The sequence below is a fragment of the Mirounga leonina genome, unplaced genomic scaffold, assembly GCF_011800145.1.
Source record: "Mirounga leonina isolate KUSES-001 unplaced genomic scaffold, KU_Mleo_1.0 Mir_101609, whole genome shotgun sequence".
In the NCBI taxonomy this organism is placed as follows: domain Eukaryota; kingdom Metazoa; phylum Chordata; class Mammalia; order Carnivora; family Phocidae; genus Mirounga; species Mirounga leonina.
The window spans coordinates 12,990,874-13,009,592 of record NW_023270164.1 but is presented as its reverse complement, the minus strand read 5'-3'; the positions used below and the strand labels follow the sequence as shown (position 1 = coordinate 13,009,592).

At 42.6% G+C, this 18,719-nt stretch overlaps 1 non-coding gene across 1 annotated transcript; it reads left to right on the top strand.

Moving 5' to 3' along the window:
* The first annotated feature begins 18,306 nt into the window (after positions 1–18,306).
* Positions 18,307–18,415, top strand: LOC118010555. The gene has a single exon (XR_004679228.1). It is a non-coding gene; the product is annotated as a U6 spliceosomal RNA (small nuclear RNA).
* Positions 18,416–18,719: the final 304 nt, after the last annotated feature.

Below are 18,719 nucleotides of genomic sequence, written 5' to 3'. Positions count from 1 at the left end.
CCGTGTATTATTCCAGAGCATCCATATTATAACCTATGATTTGTTAAGGTATAAATGGGAAAGGGGTATTAGCCCCCATTTTACATATAGGAAAACCAAGATCAAAGGAAGTAAATTTGGTCCAGTCCAGAAGGTGGGAACCCATACAGCTGGGCAGCAGAGCTGGAATGACTGCCAGCAATTATAAATATAACAAGTAGGGAGAAACCCTATTTGTGCCTCTGAGCTACTGGCTTTGTAGAGGAGGATACAGGAAGGAAATGGAAGTCTGCAAATTACCTGCAGAGTTCAGCCGACAGCTGAATGTCTCTTACCCCATCCCAAGTGATTGAGAGAATTCTCAGCACACCAAATTGTGTCCTAACCTAAGGTACTGATTGCCCTTGATGGGAGCGTACTTCCTAATTCTAGAGTCCTGTGGAAGGCTAGGAGGTGGGAGATCTCAGATCCATTCTTACTCTGGGACTCTACATGAGTCCCTAAAATTACCTTTGGTGGGATCAACCCTCCATTATGTAAAATGGGGAAAAAATACCCATTCCTACTTGCCCTCAGGAAATCACTTGATTATAGTGAAAACATCAGGATAACACCTGTTAACACAAATGCAATACACAAGTGCTATCCAAATGCAAGGTATTTTCTTAAGACTCTGTAGTAGCTGTTTTAGGACAGAATTACACATGTGATAAACAAAATTCCAAAACAGAAATCTAACAGGTACTCTAGAGATGGTAAAGAACCAGGAGAGGATTCCTTCATTGCAGGACAGGCATCAGGTTGCAGAGAACAATGAGCAAGCCCAAGCAAGCTCCCTCACCACAGGAGCATCCAGTGATGAAGGCTGAATGCTCAGTCCCCATCTTAGGAAATGCAGAATTTCAGAGGAAAGGGAAATGGACATTTAGGTCAGGGATAAATGGGAAGGCAAAAAGTAGCGAAAAAGCCATTCCTTTTAAGAGACAGCATGTCAGGGACGCCTGGGTGGCTCAGTCAGTTAACTGTCTGCCTTTGGCTCAGGTCATGATCCGAGTCCCGGGATCGAGCCCCACATCGGGCTCCCTGCCCAGCAGGGAGTCTGCTTCTCTCTCTGCCTCTCACCCCGCTCGTGCTCTCTCTTTTGCTCTCTCTCTCTCAAATAAATAAACAAAATCTTGAGAAAAAAAAAGAGAGAGAGAGCATGTCAGCCCACAAGAGGAGAACCTTGTGAGCTTCCCTGCTGTGCCCCAAGGCCTCACTTCATGGATGTCCCACAGATGTTTGCTGAGTGACTAAGCACGAGGAGGTGTGGCATGAGCAAGGGAAAGGGATGAAACAGCATGCTGGGTGGTCTTCCTAGCAGATGCCATCAGTATTTTGTCCTTGACAAGTGACTACGGCTTATGATGGCTTTATCCTTGGGCAAGTAAGTGGCTGTTGCTATAGAGACAGGAATACACCCATGGACAGAGGCAGGAGAACTCTTAGGCTGCTCTCGCCTTAAACAAAGGCTCGGCAAACTGGCTGGCTTCGTCAGAAGGGCATATGACTCTTGATTTCGGAGTCGTGAGTTCGAGCCTCACAATGGGTACAGAGACTACTAAAAAAAACAAACTTAAAAAGGGGCTTTCAAGCCTCCAAGGACAAAAGAGAGCATGAGTCACCAGTGGGACAGAGATCCACGGCAGCAGGTACAGCTGAGGCATGGACACAATTATAGGAAAAAGCCTTTATTATATTGGCTGCATTTTATCTGTTAATTTACTTGGATCGTGGTACTTTCAACAAGAGTAGTAAGACAGGGGGGACTTCTGGACAGTGTGAGGAGCTCAGTGGACTCTCACCCCATTAAAAAAATCAACTGGGGGGGCGCCTGGGTGGCTCAGTTGGTTAAGCCACTGCCTTCAGCTCAGGTCATGATCCTGGAGTCCCGGGATCGAGTCCCGCGTCAGGCTCCCTGCTGAGCAGGGAGTCTGCTTCTCCCTCTGACCCTCCCCCCTCTCATGTGTGCTCTCTCTCTCTCTCTCAAATGAATAAATAAATAAATAAAATCTTTAAAAAAAATCAACTGGTAAAAATTATAAAACACAACAATTTAAAGTCCTTGTTAAGCAAATGATCTAAGATCATACAGCAAATTGAGAAGCATTTATTCAATAAAATCTAATAAACACTTAGAACAGCATGAGTCTGTGGCATTTGAGCTAGAACCTGCTTTCCTACCTCCCCTTTAAACTCCGACCCCACCCAGCTCCATGTTACAGCAGCTCTACCTCCAAGAAAGTGCAGCCAAGAAGATGGGGGCTCCTGGTACCCACAGCTCCTGGTTTTAGGGCTGCCGTTCTACCCCAAGAGGGATGGGTTGCAGGCATCTCTCATCCGCCCCCACCTCCCACCCACCAGCTCTGTATTATAGAAGCTCTGGTCCATGGCAGAGAAGACCAGGGCTCCCTTCCCCCTCCCACCTCCACCCATAGTGTGTGGAAGGAGCTGTACCCCACGCAAGGCAATACTGGAGCCCCAAGAGCAAACCCCACCCTCAGATCCTGCCCATAGGGTGGTGGTTCTATGCAGGGAGAGACAATCAGAAAAAGATAGGAGCTACAGTCCCTTTCAGCTCCCACTTTCAGGGCAGAGGTGTCACTCTAGGAGAAGCAGGCCACCAATCCTGTCCCCAGCCCTATCTTCAGTGCAAGACCACAGAAGTTCTGGCCAAGAGGAGAGGCGAGACTAGAGGACCGGCAACTCCACAGCTCTGCTGAGAGGCTGATTTTACTTAGAACAGAGTGGAGTATAGGAGACCAGAAAATCTACCCCAAAATATGCCTTTTAGTATATTTGGTATATATATTTTGAGCTGATTATTTTGAGAAACAGCAGACACACGGAAGGTCTGGAAACAGAGTAGAAGTTACTCTTTTGCGAAGGACATTTATATTTATAAAGGAAATCTCTATTTGTAAGGGTATATCTCTGTATCAGGAAGAGGATAACTCTAAATCACAAGAGACTCCCATCGGTGGAGAAGGCACTGACTTAAATCTGCATAACAAACTATATCCATGTTTGCCATGCTTTTCCCGGCCTCCCTACACCTTTCTTTCGTCTTTAATTGAAAATGGGATTTAGGCCTAAAATCTAAGCCATCTCTGGGAGTTATTTTTCCATGTATATATGAGGTATGTATGTTAATAAACTTCTGTTTGTTTTTCTCTTATCTGTCTTTCATGATAGGGGCCTTAACCAAGAATTTAAAATGGTAGAATGAAAATATTTTCCTCCTCCACAGGAGGAACTCATGTCTTAAGGTGTAGTCAAAAGCAATAATAATCTTACTGTCAGACAATTAAGAGAAGGCTAATGGTTTTATGAAACCAGTACCAAAAGACAAAGCAGCAAATCACCCAGAAGTTTAACAGTGAGAACCAGGGAAATAGACGGCTCAAAAGTACCCTGTTAAGATCATACTTCTCCCTAGGGGTCAAGAGGCTGTGCCCACGGCAGGCTGCAGCCACTAAAAAGCACCTGCAGAATACACTTGAGAGCTACTAGTCTCCACTAGAACATGTGGCAGAATGTAAAGCATCCCCCACACCACTCACAGATCCATCAGCAAAGGGGAGGAAAAAGTTTTCCTCAGTCTTCTTAGAGTCCCTGCCAGGATCTAAAAATTAGACTGACAAAGACAAACTAACAGGAGAAACACATACAAATTTATTTAAGTTTTACATGACATGGGGGCCTTCATAAGGAAATGAAAACCCAAAGAAATTATTAAACCGGAGTACGTTTATGCTAGGTTTGATGAAAAGAGAACAGCTATGGAAGAATACAGTAGGTCAAGGAGTATGAGGTAAGTGTAGTAAACTGGGGGAAATTTAGCAAGCCTGATTTTTCAGATTTTTCTCTGCATCCCTTTGTCTTCAGAGGTAAGGATGCTACTAATTTCCTCTGAGTATAGGGAAGTCACCTCTCACATGAGAGTCTTATGACCTGTTTCAGGGGGGGAAGTATAAGGGGAAGGTCAGAGTGAACTTCCTGCCTCTGCCATTTGCTCAGACTCCTTCAATTTAAAATATTCAACGTGTCACGGTGCCATATTTTGGAGTAGTGTGTCCTGATCCCCATCACTGGCTCAGGGAGCATAAGCACAACCTCTAAATAGTCATTGATTGAACATTAAGCTATGCTGACCTGGGGTAACTTCTAGGAAGCTAGGCTTAAAAATAAAAACAAGGTTAAAAAGCTAGAGAGTGATATCAGAGACTGCACACTGTAAGGGAAATATACTTTATAGAGTTAGTCCAGGTAAGACATTAAACAAATAAACTAAAAGAAAACAGCACCATGAAAATCTTAAAAAAAAAAAAAAAAGGGACACCTGGGTGGCTCAGTTGGTTAAGCAGCTGCCTTCAGCTCAGGTCATGATCCCAGGTCCTGGGATCGAGCCCCACATCAGGCTCCTTGCTCAGCAGGGAGCCTGCTTCTCCCTCTCCCTCTGCTGCTCCCTCTGCTTGTACTCTCTCTGTCAAAATAAATAAAATCTTAAATAATAATAATAATAATAATAAAGAAAACAGCACCATGAAAAAGCCTCAGAGGGAGGGTGAAGTTCGTTAGAATCCATAGCTGCTACAGTATGTTATCTGAAATACCTAGTGTTCAACAGAAAGTTCTGAGACTGCAAAGAAACAGGAGAGTGTGATTCTTGTACAGTTAAACAACAACAAAAAAAAACAGGCAGCAGAAACCACTCTAAGGGGACCCAGATGTGGGAGTTAGCAGACAAAGACCTCAAAGTAGCTATTATAACTATGTTTACAGAATTAAAGGAAACCATGTATAAACAATTAAAGGAAAGTTTTATCACGGTGATTCATCACATAAAGAACATCAATAGAGAGATAGAAATTATTTTTTTAAAAAGGAAATTCTGGAGTTGAAAAGTATGATAACTAAAATTTAAAAAATCACTAGAGGGGCTCAAAATAGATTTGAGAGGGCAGAAAAAAAGAATTCGTGAATTCAAGGATAGATCATTCAAGATGATACAATCTGAAGAACAGGAAGGATAAAAGGATGAGGAAAAGTGAGCATAGCCTCAGAGACCTATGGGACACAATGAAGTACACCAACATATACATAATGGGAGTACCAGAAGAAGAGGAGAAGGAGAAATGAACAGAAAAATTATTTGAAGAAATAACCACCGAAAATTTCCTACATATGTTACAAACCATTAATCTACACATCCAAAAGGCGCAACAAGCTACACATAAAATAAACGCAAAGAAATCCACACCTAGGGGCGCCTGGGTGGCTCAGTCAGTTAAACATCCGACTCTTGATTTTGGCTCAGGTCATGATCTCAGGGTTGTGAGATTGAGCCCTGCATCGGGCTCCACGCTAAGTGTGGAGCCTGCTTAAGATTCTCTCTCTCTCTCTCTTCCCCTCCCGCTCTAAAGATAAATAAATAAATTAAAAGATCCCCAAATCATTCCAATATGCAGCCAAGGTTGGGAAGCCCTGGGGTAGACTTATAAAGACAAAATAAAACAAGAAGTCCACACCCAGACATAGCATAATAAGAATGTTGACAGTCAAAGCCAAAGAGAAAATCTTGAAAGCAGCAAAAGAAAAATAAATGCACTCCATTCTCTTGACACTGCATTATTTGTCACTGATCTCAGTTCATCCAATCTGGGGTAGCTCTGAAATTGGGGCTCCACACTAGCTGAAACATGAACTTACTCCTGGGTCATGTTTTGTGGTCCCTTCTGAGATGGCATCTACTGTGGACATGCTAGAGTTTTGGTGTCAGCTCTTACCAGTTCCTGCCCTTGGTGGGCTATATAACTTGGGGCAAGTTACTTATCAGCCTCTCTCAGCTCACCTTCCAAATCTCTAAATGGACCTCACATACCTATCTTGTTTTATTATTGTATGAATTAGAAAGAATGTATGCGCCGTGTTCTGACTGTGAGAGTTACTGCAGAAACGATGATAGCCGATCTTGGACACGAGTGGTTATTATGTGGTCAAGTTTGGCGTGATGCTCCAGGAGATGAATGCCAACAGAGAAAATGCCAGCCCTAGGAAGTGCAAATAAGCCATCTCCATACCTTCTCAATAAACCTATCTGATAGGTATAATGATGCCTGTTTTGCAGGTAAAAAAGACACTGAAACTCAGAGGCATGAACTAACCTACACAGAGTCACACAAGGTATAATAGGCAGAGCTAGACTGTACGTTCAGAGCCCTTTACTGGCAAATAAGAGCTCTTCTCCCATACTCTGCTGCCCCTTGGATTCACTCATTTATCCTGTATACATTGAATACCTCCTGGATGTCAAGCACTTGGGCTATCAGGCCTAGACTCCGCATTCATTTGAACATTTCCATGTAACATTAGGCTTTGGCTTTAGCTCGGTATTACGAGCGTTGATTTTTCTCTTAGTTCAGTTTGGGTTCTGTCCCTAGGAATCATTAGTACACAATCTTCTAAAGAGCAGAGCTCAGATAGTTTCTTGGTTATCTGGGACCCACCCCTGAATCAACCTCCCAAGATGCCAGAGGCTCTAGGATTAAGTGGTGGTTTAAGCTCTCAGAGCAGCCTCTCACATGGATTGAGCCCTAAGACTGTACCATGGGGTGGCAGCCAGGGCTTCAGAGTGGCTCTGGGCTGCTCCAATGGGTGTGTTCTCCCATTTCTAGTAGGTGCTTCTCATAATTCAGCAAAGAAAAACATGTGAGACACATAGGACAGCCCTTAGGTAAAGATTGGGTCCTATCTAGATTCATTTCTTGCTTTACTAGACACAGGCTCTCAAAGAGTTCAGAGACCTCACATCCTGATCAAAGACACCCAAATACGTCAACTTAAACATTAGGACAGACCTTAAAAGAGTTCGGAGACATTCCACCCTGAAAACAGAACTCTGAACACACCAGATTCAAACCTTGGGATAGACACTTAAAGAATTCAAAGACCTCATGCCAACAAGACAGTCTCCCATCTACCTAAGACTCAAACCTAAGGACACAGACCCTCAAAGAATTCACAGACCTCACACCCTGAACAAAGGCACTTACTATCTCAGAGTAAAATATTGGGAAACAGAACACTACAGAGTGCAGAGACATCATACCTTGAAAACTGACCCCCAAATAATTCAGACCCAAACTTGGAACAGACTCATCAAAGGATTTAGAAATACCATACCTTGAACAAGACCCCAAATACCTCAGACTCAAACTTTAGGACACACACTCTCAAAGAGTTCAAAGACCACAGACCTTGAACACAGATCCCAAAATCTCAGATTAAAAACTGAAAAGAGACAATGAAAAAGTTCAAAGACCTCACATTCTGAACTCAGACCCCAAATAGTTCAAACCAAACTTGAGACACAGAACCTCTAAAAGTTCAGAGATCTCACACCTCATACTCATTCACTGAAACAAAGATCACCAAAGCATTTATGGACCACAAACCCTGAACTCAGACTCCCAGATACATCACACTCAATCTTGAGGACAAACACGCTCAGAGTTCAGAGATTTTACACACTAAATGAAGAACCTGAAATATTTCAGACTCCAAACAACAGAGTTGTTCTAGACCTCAAGCCAAGAACATGAACTTCCAACCACCTCAGACTCAATACTTTGAACACAGGCCCTCAAAGAGTTCAGAGATCTCACATCCTGAACAAAAACCCCCAAATACCCTACACTGAAACTTCTGAGTCACAGATCCTCGAGGAGATGAGATATCTCAAACCCTGAAAATAGACTGCAAACACCTCAGACTAAAACCACAGGACACAGACCACGAATGTATTCAGAGACCTTACACCAGTAACAAGACTCCAAATACTTCAGACTCTAACACTGAGAAACACACTTACTGATTTCAGAGATCGTGCATTAACCGTGTCTTTTATTTTCGGTATTCTTATGATTTGACATCTGGGGCCTTGCCGACCCTGGAGGGACTGCCCCTCCCAGGGTTAGCCGAGTCCTAGAAATCGTAAATAACTTGCCTGAGAGAGTACTTTTCAAGTACATACCAACCAATCCATAGCCCACACCCCAACCACCTCCTCTATCACACTCTTACACTCCAGACCACTATTCTTCTGCCCTAAACACCCAAGGCCAGGTACCAAACAACTAGAGACAGCCCCTATACCCAGAGTCCACTGAAATTATTCAAACTAGCCAAATCCTAAGCTGATTACCCTGCCTAGCCCATTCCTCCCTGTGAAAACCACCATAAAGACAATTTCCTATCTCCCTCTGCATCCTGACTGACCCTGGTGCTTCCCCATGTGGCACTCCATGGTATAGCATGCCATCTTCTCTTGGGAGTTGTGAGTATAACAAATTATCTTTTCAATGACGGTCATTTCCTGATCCACTGGCCTTACCATACCTAAATAATAATAAAACCTGTATTAAAGCAGAACTCATACCCTGACCAGATTTCACCAAATACATAAACCTCAAAACCCGAAACACAGACCTCCAAAGAGTTCAGGGAATTCTAACTCTAAATATGGACCCTGAAATATCTTGGACTCAAACCACAGGATGGGCCCTAGAAGAGACAGAAACCTCACAATTTGAACACAGTTTCCAAATATCTTTGACTTAAGCCATGCAACACAGATCCTCGAAGAGTTCCAAAAACTCAAACCCTGCACACAGACTCAAAACTTAGAAAATAGACTCTTAAATACGTCGGAGAATGCACATCCTCAACTAGGACCTCCAGACACCTCAGATGCAAACCTTGGAGCAGATCCTTAAAGAGTTTACTTACCATGCATTATGAATTAAGACCCTCCTGTTAATTAAGTTTCAAACATTGGGACCCACATCCTCAAAGAATTTAGGAAGCTCAAACCCCGAACACAGACATCTAAATACCTTGTAGTTAAACCTTAAAACACAGACCATCAAAGCATTTAGAAACCTTGCAACCTGAAAAAAAAAAAAAAAAACAAAACCACCTCAGATTCAAACCTTGGGAGAGAGCCTCAAACAGTTCAGAGACTTCACACCCTGAATTACATAGACAGATGCCTCAGACTCAAACCTTGGGACATGGAACCTTATGCAGTTCAGGAATTTCACACCTAGAACAGAAACCTCAAATACATCAGATTCAAACCTTGGAAGAGAACCTCCAAGAGTTTAGAGGCCTCGCTCCCTGAAAGCAGACTCCAAATACCTCAGACTCACACTTGGAACACAGACAATCTAAAATTTCAGACACCTCACACCTTGCACAAAGACCCATGGACACCTCAGACTGAAAACTTGGGACACAAACCCTCAAATATTCAAAGACTTCACACAGTGAACACAAATGCTCAAATACCTGAACCCCTACGACAGGACAGAGCCTCAAGAGTTTGGGGAAAGGAAGCCCTGGACACAGACTCTCGATTGCCTCAGACTCATATCTTGAAATACAGACCTTCAAAGATTTCAGAGACCGCACCACCTGAACACAAACCCCACATACCTCAGACTCAAACTCTGGAGCACAGATACTAATGGGTTTAAGGACCTAACATTCTGACTTCAGACACCAAATACCTCAGAAACAAATTTGGACAGCCTCTCTAAAAGTTCTAAGGCTTCAGACCCTGAACCCAGACCTCCCAAATAAATCAGACCTAAAGCAGAGAACACGGAGTGAAGAATTTCAGTGACCACATACACTGAATACAAAACCTAATTACCTCAGACTTAAATTTTGGAACACAGATAATCAAAGCATTTTAAAACCTCATTACCTGAAGGAGATCCTTTTTCTTTTTTAAGATTTTATTTATTTATTTGAGAGAGAGAGTGAGAGACAGCACGAGCAGGGGGGTAGGGAGAGGGACAAGCAGACTCCCCGCTGAGCAGGGAGCCCAATGTGGGGCTCGATCCCAGGACCCTGGGATCGTGACCTGAGCTGAAGGCAGACACTTAGCCTGCTGAGCCACCCAGGCATCCCAACTGAAAAAGATCCTAAATACCTCAGAGTTATACCTTGGGATACAAACCCTCAAAGATTTCAGAGACCCTACACCTGAATACAGACCAAAAATACATAATACACAAACCTTGCTATAGAGACCCTATGAAAGTGCTGACTAGCAGTATTATCCACAATAGCCAAAAGGCAGGAGCTATGACATGGATGAATCTTGAGGACATTGTGCTAAGTGTAATAAGCCCGTCACAAAAAGACTAATACTATAAGATTCCACTTACATGAGGCACTTAGAGTAGTCAAATTTATAGAAAGTAGAGTGGTGATTTCCAGGGGCTGGGGGAGAGGCAAATCGGAAGTTAGTGTTTAATGGGTATAAAGTTTCAGGTTGATAAGATGAAAAAGTTCTGGAGATATGTTGCTCAACAATGTGAATGTCCTTAATGAGCTGTACACTTAAAAATGGTTTAGATGATAAATCTTATGTGTATTTTACCACAATTAAAAATATAGGAATTGGGGAGAGTAACTGGATTATCCATCTCTATATTATCTGCTCAGTTATTTACCTTGGACCAAGCTGTAGCTTCTCCTAAGTACACTATCAAATTGCTTAGCTACCATTGTTCTCATTGCCCATAGAATGAGAGTTAGAAATTGCAAAGACACGAATGCGATTGTGGAGGATCATCTCTGTTATTGTCCCCTTCCTTAAAGGCAAAGAACAATAAGTAGTGACAATGAGTAGACAGAGACACAAGAATGAGCATTTGTGGGAAAAAGAGGACCTTAAATGATCAAATCTCTCCGACTTAACAAGAAGAACCATGGGTAAATACTATTTCTATCACTTCTTCAATTGAGCTCAAGTTCCCTTCTGTATATGATCAAAATGTATTAATCTAGATATACAAATACCCAGAAATAATTACAAGAATTATTTTAATTATAATACCAATTACCATTGGATTTCACACATATATCATGCTTTACAATATTCAAAGCATTTTTGTGTGACTTAGTTCATTTAATTCTTGCAACTCTAAGAAGACAAGACTGAGCCAAACCACCTTTGGCTTAGGATCAGTGCTCATGTGGATATATCTGGCTCCTGGGATCATGAGCTCTGCCTTGTGACCTCCAAAACACTGACTGATAACTGCCTGATCTGTCCTGATCTAACTGCTCTTTTTTTTTTTTTTTTCCGAGAGAGAGAGAGAGCACGTGTACAAGCGGGGGATGGGCAGAGGGAGAAGGGGAGAGAGAATCTCGAGCAGGCTCCATACTCAGCGCAAAGCCTGACATGGGCCTCAATCTCACAACCCTGAGATCATGACCTGAGCCAAAATCAAGAGTCGGACACTTAACGGACTGAGCCACCCAGGCGCCCCTTCTATTTGCTCTTCTTGACATTGACTCCTTATAGATTTGACTTACAGTACCTAGTCCTATAAACTATGGTCTGTCACAAAGTTTTGCAAAATTTACCTAATAATCCCTCTGGAGTCCATCTACTACTCTCATGCCTTTATCATCTTTCATTGTACCACCATAACATCCTCCCAATAGTCTCTTTATCTCCATTTTAGTCCCTTGAATTTAGTCAGCTTCATGGCAATAAGAAAGATGTTTCAAAGTATTTAAACAAAAAGACTTGAATTAATGGACCGTCACAAAGGTTTTAAGAGAGTGAAAGGAAGTTAAGGGTGATGAGACACCTGGGGAAGAGCAACAGGGAGAAGCCATTACCATCCCTTAATGTAAAGGGGCAAGGGGAGGAAGAAGTGTTACAGGAACCCAGTGAGAAGTGGCACAGAAGAGGGGCCAGCAGACAGCAGCTATTGCTGCAGGTAGAAAACCAGACTCATCGATGGCTCCACAGCAAGGCAGGAAGGGAGTCAGGGTTTGCAGAATGGACGGATAAATCCCCACAAACTCTCTCCCTCTAACCACACTCTGATCTGCTGGTGCCCACTTCCCCCCCACCCCGACACACACACATGCATTGTCCAAAATCAAGCAGAAGTTAGAGGATGAAGTGGTTTTAAATCATCTTCAAATTCATTTACAGTCCCCTCATCAAGGGGTGAAGTCTAATTCTCCTCCACTTAAATATAAATATAGGCTGGCCTTAATGACTCACGTCTAACAAATAGAATGTGGAAGAAGTAATGCTACATGATTTCTAAGGCTGGGCCATAAAAGGCAATACAGCTTCTGCCCAGCTCTCTCTCTCGGGATGCTTGCCCTTGGAACGCAGCCATGTTGTGAGGAACCCCAAGCCACCTAGAGAGGCCATGTGCAGACTATATTCTGGCAAAAGCCCTTGCAGAGGTCCAAGCCAGAAGCCAGCACAACCACCAGACAAATGAGTGAGGAAGCCTTCTAGATGACTCCAGCACCAGTCAGCTGTCTGACTTAACTTCCTGAAATAGTCTCAACTTAGAACTGCCTCACTGAGCCCAGTCAACCCCTAGATTGTGAGAGATAATAGTAAATGATTATGCTTGCTTTATATCACTAGGTTTGGGGTGGTTTGCAGTTATAGACAACAGGAGCTCTGAGAGTAGAAGCAATGCAGTCTGTAAGGACTCAGCCCATTGGGCATAGAGCAAAACAGAAAAAACTGCAGAAAGTGGATCTAGGGCAATACACAGCAGATAACCAGCACAACTTCCTTAAATCTCTCCTCCACGGTATAGCCAGAAAACCTTTCACTGGCTACAAGCAAAACCCCAAGCCTGGCACACAGAATTTCCAGGACATTGCTTTCCCTGCTTTTCACTACCATCTCCAGGAACTCCCTGTTCTGTGATTTATTTAATGGTTGTACTGGATTCTTTGTAGTTCTCTCTACACACCATGCTGTTTCTTTCTTCCAAGACATATGACTTTCCCTCTAGAATTATCCTTTTTTTTTAACCTATCAATCTTGAATGTTACCTCCTTTATGAGCTTTGGCTAAAACTTCTCTACGTACCTTTTTCTTATTTATACTTTACCCTAATATAATGAAATCATTTCTTTGTGGGTCTTGGTCTGTCTTCCCTATAGGGGAAGCTCCAGAAAGGCCAAAAGAACCTTTATTCATGTTTATTCATAGAGAAATGGCCTTAATAGAGGCCCAGGCTTCTATTTGTCTAGAGATTAGACTGTGGGGTGCCTGGGTGGCTCAGTCAGTTAAGCGTCTGCCTTCAGCTCAGGTCATGATTCCAGGGTCCTGGGATTGAGCCCTGCATTGGGCTCCCTGTTCAGCGGGGAGTCTGCTTCTCCCTCTGCCCCTCCCCCCCATTCATGCTTGCTCTCTCTCTCTGAAATAAATAAATAGAGTGTAGACTATAAGTACTATGAAGGGCAGGACAATGTTGATCTCATCCTCAACTCTACTCCCAATGCCTAACACAAGGACTGGCAAACAGGTGCTCAATAATAGCCCTTGAGGGGCGCCTGGGTGGCTCAGTTGGTTAAGTGTCTGACTCTTGATTTCAGTTCAGGTCATGATCTCAGGAAGAAGAGATCAAGCCCCACATTGGGCTCTGCGATCAGTGGGGAGTCTGCTAAAGATTCTCTCTCTGTCTCCCTCTGCCCTGCCCCTCCTCTCAAATAAGTAAATAAATCTTAAAAAAAAAAAAAAGCCCTTGAATGCGTGCATAAAATGGAATTCCCCAAAAAGCCAGCATGGAAATAGCCCTGCACTTAATTTCTCACTAAATACTACTTATTTGGAACTTGAAACATGTTCTGTACCATTGTTGTTAACTCAAAAAAAGCAAGGAAAATGGGTGGAGAGTGGTTTTTTTCTACACTCTAGGATGTCTGGTTTGGGAAGGCTCAGTAAGAAAATGCACCAAAAACGACAGCTTAAAAAATACCAAATTTCATTCAATAAAATGAGCTGTAACTGACCTCTAGCCAATGTAACTGACCTCCTGCCCTCAGTAGCATAATACCAGAGAGATGACAATAAGCTTTTATAACTTAAGGATGTTTGTAAGGAAAAGGAAGAAGCCGAGGCAGGAAATAACTTATAGACTCTTAAAATCCCTTCTGTTAAAAAAAAAACAAATGATTCTGATGCTTGTTAACATAGTACAGAAGACTTTATTCAGGACTATTGCAATAGATATATCAGGGAGGAAAAACTTTCCCTCTACTCTCTTATCTTCAGTATTTGAGAGCCTACAAATTAAATTGACAAAAGACAGTGAATAGTAGCAGAATATGCCACCCCAAAATATGCTACTTTGGCATAAGATTTATTTTGAGCTGAAGGCAATTGAGAAGACGCAGATAGAAGAAAAGTTCTCTGCCCTCCCTCTGTTTTTCTACAAGTAGGACATGAATTTGTAAAGATGTTCCCCCTCTCCTCTCCACCAGGAAGGACAGAAGTTAATCACCAGAGACAACTCTAGACTAATCAGCCCAGAGAGAGCACCAGAAAAGTCTACATACCAAATGTTTCTAACTAGCCCTTATCTTCCATTAGTTCTTCCATATGTTTACCTTCCCATAATTTGCCACCCTTAGAAACTCAAAGGCCTTGGGCGCCTGGGTGGCTCAGTTAGTTAAGTGACTGCCTTCGGCTCAGGTCGTGATCCCGGGATGGAGCCCCACATCGGGCTCCCAGCTCAGCAGGGAGCCTGCTTCTCCCTCTGACCCTCTCCCCTCTCATGCTATTTCTCTCTCTCTCTCTCTCAAATAAATAAATAAATAAAATCTTTAAAAAAAAGAAAAAGAAACTCAAAGGCCTTTCTTTTCCTTTATCTTGTCACGTCTCTAAAAATGTGTTGCTCTCTTGAGTTAATCATCAGTGAGTATTCCCATGTGTATTTAAAATGCACACATTAATAAACTTCTATTTGTTTTTCTCTTGTTAATCTTTTGTCAGTCTAATTTGCAGAGCCCCAGCCAATGACCCTGGGATGGGTAGAAGAAAGAGATCTTGTTTTCCTCTCCTACAACAGATGAGCAAGAGTAAAAACAGATTTTTATTCCTGTTTGTACATTGCAGAAAAATATAACTTAAAGAGGCATTTAAAATTTGGGGCTTATAGGGGTGCCTGGGTGGCTCAGTCGTTAAGCGTCTGCCTTCGGCTCAGGTCATGATCTCAGGGTCCTGGGATTGAGCCCCGCATCGGGCTCCCTGCTCCGTGGGAAGCCTGCTTCTCCCTTTCCCACTCCCCTTGCTGTGTTCCCTCTCTTGCTGTCTCTCTCTCTCTGTCAAATAAATAAATAAAATCTTTAAAAAAAAAAAAAGAAAGCTTTAAATAAAAAATAAAATAAAATAAAAAATAAAATTTGGGGTTTATATTAATAGAGGAAGGGGTAGGGGATAAAGGTACTTACAGGAAAACAAATGACTTGTTGGAAAGATAAATAGGCCCTTAGGAGAACAGATGGAAGATACGGTAGTTTTGTGACAGTGTCTGCTCAGGAATGATGTGGAGACTTCTCTCCAGTGATAAGAGTCAGTCATCCCTGGTTGCTCCCAGGAAGGGGATTTATGACAACTGAGCTCTCTGGGGAGGCTCTGCTTTTAGGCAGATAAGAGATTTCAGGAACTCAAATGCCTTCTTCTCAAAATAATTTTTATGCCACAGTAGCTTATTCTGGACCCCTTCAAGTGTCAAGACTATCACAACAGAGGGGAGAGATTGGGCTCAACTCCAAATATAACAAGGACAAGTGCAGATTTATAACCAATGAGCAGAATGAGGGGTCAGTAGATGGAAAATTACTAAAAGGAAACATCATGGGTAGGGGGATTCTTGCTAAACTAACTCAGCAGGATTCTTTTTTTTTTTTTTTTTAAGGATTTGCCACTTTTTTAAGATTTTATTTATTTATTTGACAGAGAGAGAGAGAGACAGCGAGAGAGAGAACACAAGCAGGGGGAGTGGGAGAGGGAGAAGCAGGCTTCCCACCAAGCAGGGAGCCCGACGCCGGGCTCGATCCCAGGACCCTGGGATCATGACCTGAGCCAAAGGCAGACGCTTAACAACTGAGCCACCAGACGCCCCACTCAGCAGGCTTCTTACTGAAGGCAAACCAGGGTGATCAGATATCAAGAGTGGGGATTCTCAGGGCATGTGGCTGGCTCAGTCAGTAGAGCATGTCACTCTTGATCACGGGGTTTTAAGTTTGAGCCCCACATTGGGTATAGAGATTACTTTAAAATTTTTACGGGCGCCTGGGTGGCTCAGTCGGTTAAGCATCTGCCTTCGTTTGGCTCAGGTCATGATCCCAGGGTCCTGGGATTGAGCCCCATGTTGGGCTCCCCACTTAGCAGGGAGCCTGCTTCTCCCTCTCCCTCTGCTCTGTGCCCCCCCCCCTCGCTCATGCTCTCTATCTCAAATAAATAGTCTTTAAATAAATAAGTAAAATCTTTTTTTTAAAAAAAGAGAGGATTCTCTCTAAACTGACTTAGCAGGATTCTTGCTGTGACTGGACTAGGCAGGCTGAAGACAGGTCCCAAGGACAAGGCCTAGTTGAAAAGAGGTCTCAGAGGAGCCTGACTGAGGTTTGGTCAAGGAGAGAGTCTTTGTCACTTATGAGCTCAAACTGAAGCTGACTATAGTCTTTGTTGGGTGTCATCTGAATACGAAGAGTCCTCTGTGACCATTGCCTAAATGGAGCCAAAGACACAAATGTGGCTTTTGAGCCTTCTGGCTTTATATCTGAGTTTCATGTTGCTTTCCCTGCTCTACTCATGAAAAAGAAAGGAGAAATGTCATCTAACCAAAAATGACCCAGGCAACCTATGATATGGGAGAAAATATTTGTAAACCATGTATCTGGTAAGAGGTTAATATCAAAAATATATAAAGAACTCATACAACTCAATAACAAAAAACAAACAATCCAATGTAAAAATGGGCAGAAGAACAGAATAGGTGTTTTTCCAAGGAAGCTATCCAAATGGCTAACAGGTACATGAAAAGAGGCTCAACATCTGGTCATCAGGGAAATGCAAATCAAAACCACAATGAACTATCACCTTAATAGAGAGCAAAATGGAGTCTGTCGTGTCAAGCAGGAGCCCGTGTCGAGCAATGACGCAAGTAAGTAAAGGTACTGCAGCTAGGAGGTATCGCCGGGACCAACATTAGCTGACACCCCAGAACTGATAACAAGCAGAACCAGAGGAGGTCTGCAGGGACCCGAAACCAATTAAATCCCTTTAAAGAGGGAAGGATTCTGGCAGCAAGCTGTTAGACTCTTCAGACGTGACCCCTCTATGTCTGACCACTTAAAAAAGGCAACTGCCACCAACTGATCTCCGAACAGAACTGAGATCCTTCACTGCTTGAACATAAGCAGTAAGTGCCAAAAGCTGCCGCAGACTGGGGCTTTATCTCAACTGCGTGCCCATAGACTGACTTTGCATTTGGTTCGTTAACTTCCTACACCTGTTACCTTGTCCATTGTGTGGTTTGTCTTCTGTCCTGCTCTGTGTGCTGTTTGAGAAGCCAAGTTTAATCACATGGTGAAATGTCATTGAGTTTGGAATCCTGAACCTGCTTTATAATTGTGATTAAACTTTGCTTTATGATTGAATAAAGCTGACATTGTGGAAAGACACAATTCGTGTGTGCACCTTCATATGGTGCTCATGGCACACCTCATACCTGTTAGAATGGCTATCATAAAGACAAGAGATACCAAGTGTTGGCAAGGATGTGGCAAAAGGGAACCCTTGTGCATTGTTAGTGGGAATTTAAATTGGTACAGCCACTGTGAAAAACAGTATGGAGGTTCCTCAGAATATTAAAAATTGAACTACTGTATGATCCAGCAATCCCACTCCCAGGTATATATCTGAAGGAAATGAAAACAGGATCTTGAAAAGATATCTGCACTTTAATGTTCATAACATTATTCATAATAACCAATATACGGAATCAAAGTGCCCATCAATAGATGAATGGATAAAAAAGGTACAGTGTGTATATGTATACACACACACACACAACGGTATATTGTTCAGCCAAGAGAAAGAAGAAATGCCTGTCATTTGCAACAACATGGACCATGAGGGTATTATGCTAAGTGAGATAAATCAGACAGAGAAAAACAAGTACTATATTCTGTGATCTCACTTATATGTGGAATCTTAAAAAGCCAGGGCACCTAGGTGGCTCAGTCGGTTAAGCGTCTGATTTGGCTCAGGTCATGATCCTGGGGGTCCTGGGATTGAGCCCTGCATTAGGCTCCCTGCTCAGTGGGGAGTCTGCTTCTCCCTCTTCCTCTGTGTGCTCTGTCTCTCAAATTAAATCAATCAATCTAAAAATATATAAAAAATTAATTCAAATTAATTCAAATTAAAAAGCCGTGCTCGCTTCGGCAGCACATATACTAAAAAATTGGAACAATACAGAGAAGATTAGCATGGCCCCTGTGCAAGGATGACACGCAAATTCGTGAAGCATTCCATAAAAAAAAAAAAAAAAAATTTAAAAAGCCAAACTCATAGGAACAGAAAGTAGAATGGTGGTTACTAGGGCTGGGGGGTGGGGGAAGTGGGGAGAAGTCGGTCAAAGGGTACAAAGCTGCAGTTATGTAGGATAAATAAGTTCTGGAGATCTAATATACAGCATAGTGATTATAATCAACAATACTTGTATTATATACTTAAAATTGCCAAGAGACTGGATCTTAAATGTTGTCACCACAAAAAAATGATAATTATGTGACATGATAGAGGTGTTGGCTAATGTTACAGTGGTAATCGCATTGCTATATAT